The sequence below is a fragment of the Peromyscus leucopus genome, chromosome 6 (assembly GCF_004664715.2).
Source record: "Peromyscus leucopus breed LL Stock chromosome 6, UCI_PerLeu_2.1, whole genome shotgun sequence".
NCBI lineage: Eukaryota > Metazoa > Chordata > Mammalia > Rodentia > Cricetidae > Peromyscus > Peromyscus leucopus.
In genome coordinates this window covers 104,538,319-104,545,112 of record NC_051068.1, presented here as the reverse complement: position 1 = coordinate 104,545,112, position 6,794 = coordinate 104,538,319, and the positions used below count along the sequence as shown (strand labels likewise).

The following is a 6,794-nucleotide window of genomic DNA, read 5'->3' as shown; positions in this document are numbered from 1 at the left end:
ACATCTGAAATCCCAGAACTTGGGAGGTGGAGACAGGAGAATCAGGATTTCAAGGTCATTCTCAGCTACATAGAAAGTTAGAGGATACCCTGGGCTGCATTAGACCCTGCCTCAAAAAATACAAACAACAGCATAAATGTCCCACATATATTTGAGAAATTGACTTGATGAGCAAATATAAAAAAAAAATGGTTTTGTTCTTCCATTCTTTGTGGTCCCACATATTTAAAACAATTTACTTAATTCTTCTGAAAAATGATACAATGGTCCTAGAGAGACATGAGAAACTATTTTCCCTAGACAGGTACTAACAATACATCAAAAAATGATTCTATTAAAGTCCAAGTTGGTATGCCCATCAGTTTATTAGGAGTATAGGTAAAGTGGGACTTATAGGAGCATAGATGACTGAAAGGTATATTACACACACACACACACACACACACACACACACACACACACACAACCCACCTTAGCATGGGTAGCAACTCATAAAAGCCATAACCCTAAAGCTCTTGATAAGACTTGTAGTCAGCTCAACAAGTGGGAGAGTCTCCTCTCTTCAGCAGACCTTACTGCTTATATCACCCAGTGGACGGAAAAGCCTTTAAGTTTCAGGGATTTATTGAGACTTGTGAGTTGTTAACTTGTTAATGAGTCTCCTTGCAGAAATGGAATGTTTCACTTCTGAGGGAAAGCTTGTTATGTAACATTCCATATTTTCCGCCCACTCACTTTTCTCCCTCTCCCATGATGCTTCTTGAGCCTTAAAAAGGTGATATAGATGTCTAGTTAGAGTTAACCATGTGTTACTACAATATAGAAACAATCACTCACTGTCAGGGGTCTTACCAGTATCTATGGGTCTCTGAGGAACACCATCATTTGCAAAAGGAAATTTCTTTCTATGACAGACTGTGGCCGAAATCATGGTAATCTCTGGGGATACACACAAATGTTTTACAGGAACACCACAACTACTCAAAAACAATAGCAGCTATTTTCCCTCTGGGGCTTATGACATCCCCAGCCACAGGCTTTTGTATTTATATAATGAAACATTTTCCCAGTGAATAAGTATTCTAGTTTGCTTTTCTATTGCAGTGATAAAACATTCTCACAAAAAGTAACTTGAGGAGGAAAAGTTCCTTTGGCTCACACTTGTAGGTTATTACCCATCATTGAGGAAAGCCAAAGCAGAGTCTAAAAGCAAATAAATAGTAACTTGGCTAAATATTGTCACAGCCTCCTCTATAATAACTGTACCATTTTGTCTCAATACAGGCCCTGTCAACAGAAACGTGCAGAGATTGAGTGTATGGTAATCAGGTGGGAGAGATCTAGTATGTCACATGTCTTCTTTTATATTATTCCTAACATGAACATCTTCACACATGGCTCAGATATGTGCATTTCTCTCTTCCCTTTTCTTTCCTTTCTCCTTTATTTGCTGATTCTCTTTTGAAAAGTATTTATTTGTATTACTTTTAATTATGTGTATGTGGGTAAAAGTATATGCACATGAGGGCAGATGCCCATAAAGGCCAGAGGCATCAGGTCCCCTAGAGATGGAGTTAGAGGTAGCTGTGGGCTGCCCAGTGTGTGCACCAGGAACCAGACAGAGCCCTCTGCAAAAGCATATGTGTTGTTAACTGCTATATCATCTGCGGAGACCCCAGATTCCCTTTTTATAGTAGAAATACTAACCCTTTGTTTCTAAAACAAGTTGCAAATATGTTTCAAGCTTGATGCATGTATGGAGAGTCCCTGTAGTCCCCATTGCACAAACCCTAATGAAGTTTAAATTGTCAATAATTTTCTTCACTATTCCTGGATTTTCACAGTTAGGAATGTTTTCCCATCCTCAGAATACAGGGGGATTCACTTAAGCTTTCTTTCAGAACTTGAATGGGTTTGATGTTTGTATTTAGTGGCTGAACCTGCTAGATTTTAGCTTTACAAGAAGTGTAAGTGTAAGGAGTGAAACTAATGTTACTTTTTCCTAGATAACTATCTCCCCAAAACTTTCTTAACATTTTGCCCTTTCTTCCACTGGTGAAGGCATGGCTGGTCTCTTTCTGTTAGTTGCCTGCCAGAATGAGATAATAAGACTTTATTGCTGATGATACCACACATTTTTACTACAAGGGCACAGAAATCAGGCAGAGCCTAGCAAAAACCTTCCATTTACTGGCTAACATTCATAGCAAAAAGGCCTGCAAAGCCTTCTGGGAGAGAAAATTCATCAATGGGACTTGTTAAGTTGAAAAGCCAGCATTCTATCATACCATACTGTCAAGTACTATGTGCCCAATGATGAATGACATGCTTGGGAGGGGGGGAGAGTGGGGGTGGTGGTAATCAACTGTTTCCTGGTCAGATCTAAAACATATTCCACAGGAGGGTATGCATGCCTAGTACTGTAAACCTGGTCAAATACTTAAGGCTGGGGAGGCCACAGGCTCCAGGGGAGAATGTGTTCTGAGTCCTGTAAACAGGTAAGCTCTCACATTGCCTTCATTCTAATTGACTAGTGCTTGATCCTAGAAGCCTCTGATTGCAGGGGCTTACTGAATGTGGAGACTCATAACTGGTCAAGATGATGAGAATCTGTGACTGGGGAGCCCCCAGCCCCACGTAGAACGTCCGCAGTGCCCACTACATCTACAGAATATAGCAGAACAAAGAAAGAAAAATCTCTAAGAGTAAGAGGATGGAGAGGAACATCTGAAACACTATTTTCTAGGTATGACGGGCCCATAACAATCATGAACACACAACAGCAGTGGCCACCTGCATAAGATTTGCATAAATTAAAGATGTGAAAGTAGGAGGAGACTGGCTGGGATGGAAAAGGGAGTTATAGGGAGAAGGGGGGAAGATAGAGGGGAGTGGATATGATCAGAATGCATTGTATACATGTATGAAACTGGAAAAAATAATTTGAAAAGATGTGGCTGGCCATTATGGTATACTAAATATTCATATACAGCTCTATTAATTGCTGGGTTTTTAATTGTTGGGTTTTTCCATTTTATTGTATTGATCATCTCTTCTACTCATGTACCATTAACAAGCTGCCTTAATTGTGAGGCTATATATATATGTATATATATATATATATATATATAGTGATGCATAGTTTTTATTGTATATTAACATATATTAATCTCAAGTATGGTAAGCTAAGCTTCTATTGCACATACACGTTTTTCCCTCTGTGTCATTGTTTTCATGTCTATTCTTATTTGGAAATTACAGAGAAACTTTTATTGGCATCACATTAAAGTTAATAAGTAATTTATGAATATTTAATTCTGTTGGCAATCTTTGCAATCATACGTAGCTTTCTTAATACAACCATAGTCAGCTTTGGGGATCAATAATATAATAAATCCAGAAAGTGAAAATAGAAGATTTCTTTCTTTTCCATGTATTCTGATATATTTTAATTCATTGGATTGTTTAATCATTAGACTTTTCTGTGAAACCAACTAAGTCTGATGTATGGTCATCGTTTTTTGTTTACACTTTTATGTAACATTTTCACGGTTTTGATATTAGTCAAGCAGCTTGAAATGACTACAGAGCTATTTTTCTGTTTTAACTATTGATTTCCACTTTTATCTACATTGACTCCTTTGTACTTTCTTTAGATTCACTATATTGTTCTTTTTCTATATTTTTGAGTGGTGTGTTCAGATCATTTGTTTTGATTGGTATTGATACACATCTATGAGGCTATGAAGAGTCCTTTGAAAACTGACATGTACCCAGAGATGTGTGTGTGTGTCTGTTTTCATTATTGCTTTTTAACAAGTACACAGCTTTGAGTCCTTTCTGCTTTCCATAATATCTTTTTAATTTATTTTGAAAAAAAGTTGAATTTTGCCTTTCATTAGCCCACTCTCTCCAGTATGCCCCTACTAACTTCAAACAGCTAGTAGTTTTAGAAAGGCACAAATGCTCACAATTGCTTTCTCACACGTGTGTGTGAGTGTATGTGTGTATGTGTGTGTATGTGTGTGTGTGTATGGTGTATGTGTGTGTGTGTTTGTGTGTTATGATAAGTGCTGGTAAGAAAAATCAGAAAATAGGTGAACAGAAATCATCCTCTCTAATAACCTCATTTCCAAGGTCACTTGTTGGCATTTTTGTCCTGCTTAGATGCTCTGCCAGCTCAGTAGATCCACGACATGGAGACCTTTGGTTTCCTATATATTTTAATACAGTTATAAGACCATAAGCATCCACCAGCCTGGATTGCAGTGCAGTGTTGTACATGACAAATGGATTTGCACCACCATGTAGTGTTCTGCTGAGGTGGGAAAGAACGGCTGTTGCTTTCAGGAGCGGGTGGGGAAAGTTTTCCTCACATCCTGCTCCACCGATCCTTTTTCTGTTCTGGTATTCTTGTAGCAATGCACATTAACTTCCCGTGTTTATGGGGGGTTTTCAGCAGCTCCTTCATGAGCCATTACAAGCAGCTTCTCCCAACTTCAAGCTTAAAGCTCACACTGACTGCAACCACACATACTAAAAGCAAATCTCCTCACCCACTCCAGACTTCAGCCTAACATCCAAACCTCAGCGGGCCTGTCATCTCGCTACCTGGCCCACGGAGGAATACACATTGGCTTGAGCTCTCTCGTCTCTGAACCCACTTCTACCTTTTCATCTCCATTTAATTGGTGCCTCATATCAGAACAGCAGTTGAAATGTGATTACACCTCAAGCTTGCTGGGGAATTCAGGAGCTTGCCAGGGGCGAAGAAACTCAACAACATTGTAGAGAAACAAAAACCGACGCAGTCGGGCCAGCACTGGGCAGCATAGATCAATGAGGGTGCCAGAACAAGGGCCCACGTCAGTGCAAGCAGCTGAGGAGAGGGAGCGCCCCACGGAGTGAGAAGACACCACAGCAGAGGGCCGCCAGCCAACCTGGAGCTGCAGAAGAGGGGAGCGGGAGAACGCTCGCCTTCCCAGCTGACCAAGTGGGATCAGATCAAAGAGCCCGATGGGATCATTTCATCTGGCACCAAACACCCTTCAGAACCGGAGCCAGGACTGCCACAGCTGGTGCCAAGGGCCTCCTAAAAAGGCCTCCCATGGGCGATCCGCGGGCAATCCATCCTCAGGGCTGAATAAAGAGGTGGTTTTAGAGACAGCTCTGCTACACGGCGTTGAAATAACCACAGCTAACCACAGTAAAGTGTGTCAAAGCGGCTGCACAGCGAACAGTTATCCATCACCAACACCAGGCCACAGAGCAGGATCACAGCCCGTTCACAAGACAGCGGCAGAGAAAGGAGAAATGAAAGTGGAATCTGCGCGTGTGATTTCTTTATTGTTAAATGAGAAATGGACCCAGCTTAAGGCCAATCAAGGGAATTTTCTTTTTAAAGTGAACTCCATCCTGAAAGATGCTTGTATTAAAAACCGCTACCCATTCTCACCCTCTTTCGTCTTTTGTTTTGCTTATCTGAGGAAACAGAACATAAAATACCACAACTGCTACATCTACAACACAATCCCTACCCCTGGAGTTCAGGGAAAGTCCAAGAAGAGAAGATGGTTAGGTTGTAGGAGCCAGAGGACCAGGACAGCTCTTGTAAGACGGTGTCTTCTAGACATGACAGCGAAGCTGCGCTCGAGAAATCTCAACAACATCAGAGCTGTCTAAACAATACCTACACAGTGACAATTCCAGTCAACATGCCAATGTGGATGAGGACAATTTCAAAAGACTTACCCCTAAATAAAGAGCTGCAGACAATCAATGACTGCCGAGAAAGGGAGAATCAGGTTTTTTTCCAGAGATGAGCCCCCCATCTGTTAATCGATCCCTAGTGTTCAGCCCTAAACACATGTACATAGGAGCAAGATTAAATGAACTCAGTAGTTTATTATTTTTTTCTTTTTTATTGGAAATGTATTTTCTCATACAATATAACCTGATTATAGTTTCCCTTCCCTCTGTCCTTCACAGTTTCTCTCCACTTCCTCTCCCCTCCAGATCCATTTCCTTTCTTTTTCTCATTATCTAAGAGATAGACACCAAAGATGACAAAATAAAATGTAATAATATGAAGCAAAAACTATCATATTGAAGTTGGGCATGGAAGCCCACAGGAGGAAAACACTCTCAAGAGCAGGCACAAGAATTAGAGACCCGCTCATTCTCACAGTCACGAGTCCCATGAGAATACTAGGCCAACAGCTACATTTGCAGAGGACCTAATGCTTTCCCGTGTAGGCCCTGAGCTTGTTGCTTTAGTCTCTGTGAGCCCATATATGCCTTGCTTAGTTGACAGCAAATTATGGAACACTTCGCAAGTTTGCATGTCATTCTTGTGCAATGGCCGTGCTGATCTTCTCTGCATGGTTCCAATTTTAGTACATGTGCTGCCAACACAAGCATGGTGTTTTTAATTTTAATTAATTGATTTTTAAATTTCTTACTTGAGTATTATATTTACATGATTTCCTACCTCTCTCTCCCCCTTCAACTCCTCCCAATCATACTCAAAGTTATGATGGGTGGAATAGGGAACCCATCTGAGTGGCACAGTCACACAGAAGCTCATAGTGTGGCTTCTGTTAGCTGTATCACCAAGTTGTCTTTCTTGGTTAGTAAAAGTATCTTAGAATGGTTATACTTTCTTTCATTGCCTAGTACTTGAATATGACACCGACTTGGAACTGCAGAATTGCACGTCATTACATCATCACATCAGTGTGTCACCACATTCTGCTCATGTTTGTTTAGAGTTACCCATGTGTCAAAAAACAAAT

At 40.6% G+C, this 6,794-nt stretch overlaps 1 non-coding gene across 1 annotated transcript; it reads right to left on the bottom strand.

Moving 5' to 3' along the window:
- Nucleotides 1-6,313: 6,313 nt before the first annotated feature.
- On the bottom strand, nt 6,314-6,420 carry LOC114683634. The gene has a single exon (XR_003733183.1). It is a non-coding gene; the product is annotated as a U6 spliceosomal RNA (small nuclear RNA).
- Nucleotides 6,421-6,794: the final 374 nt, after the last annotated feature.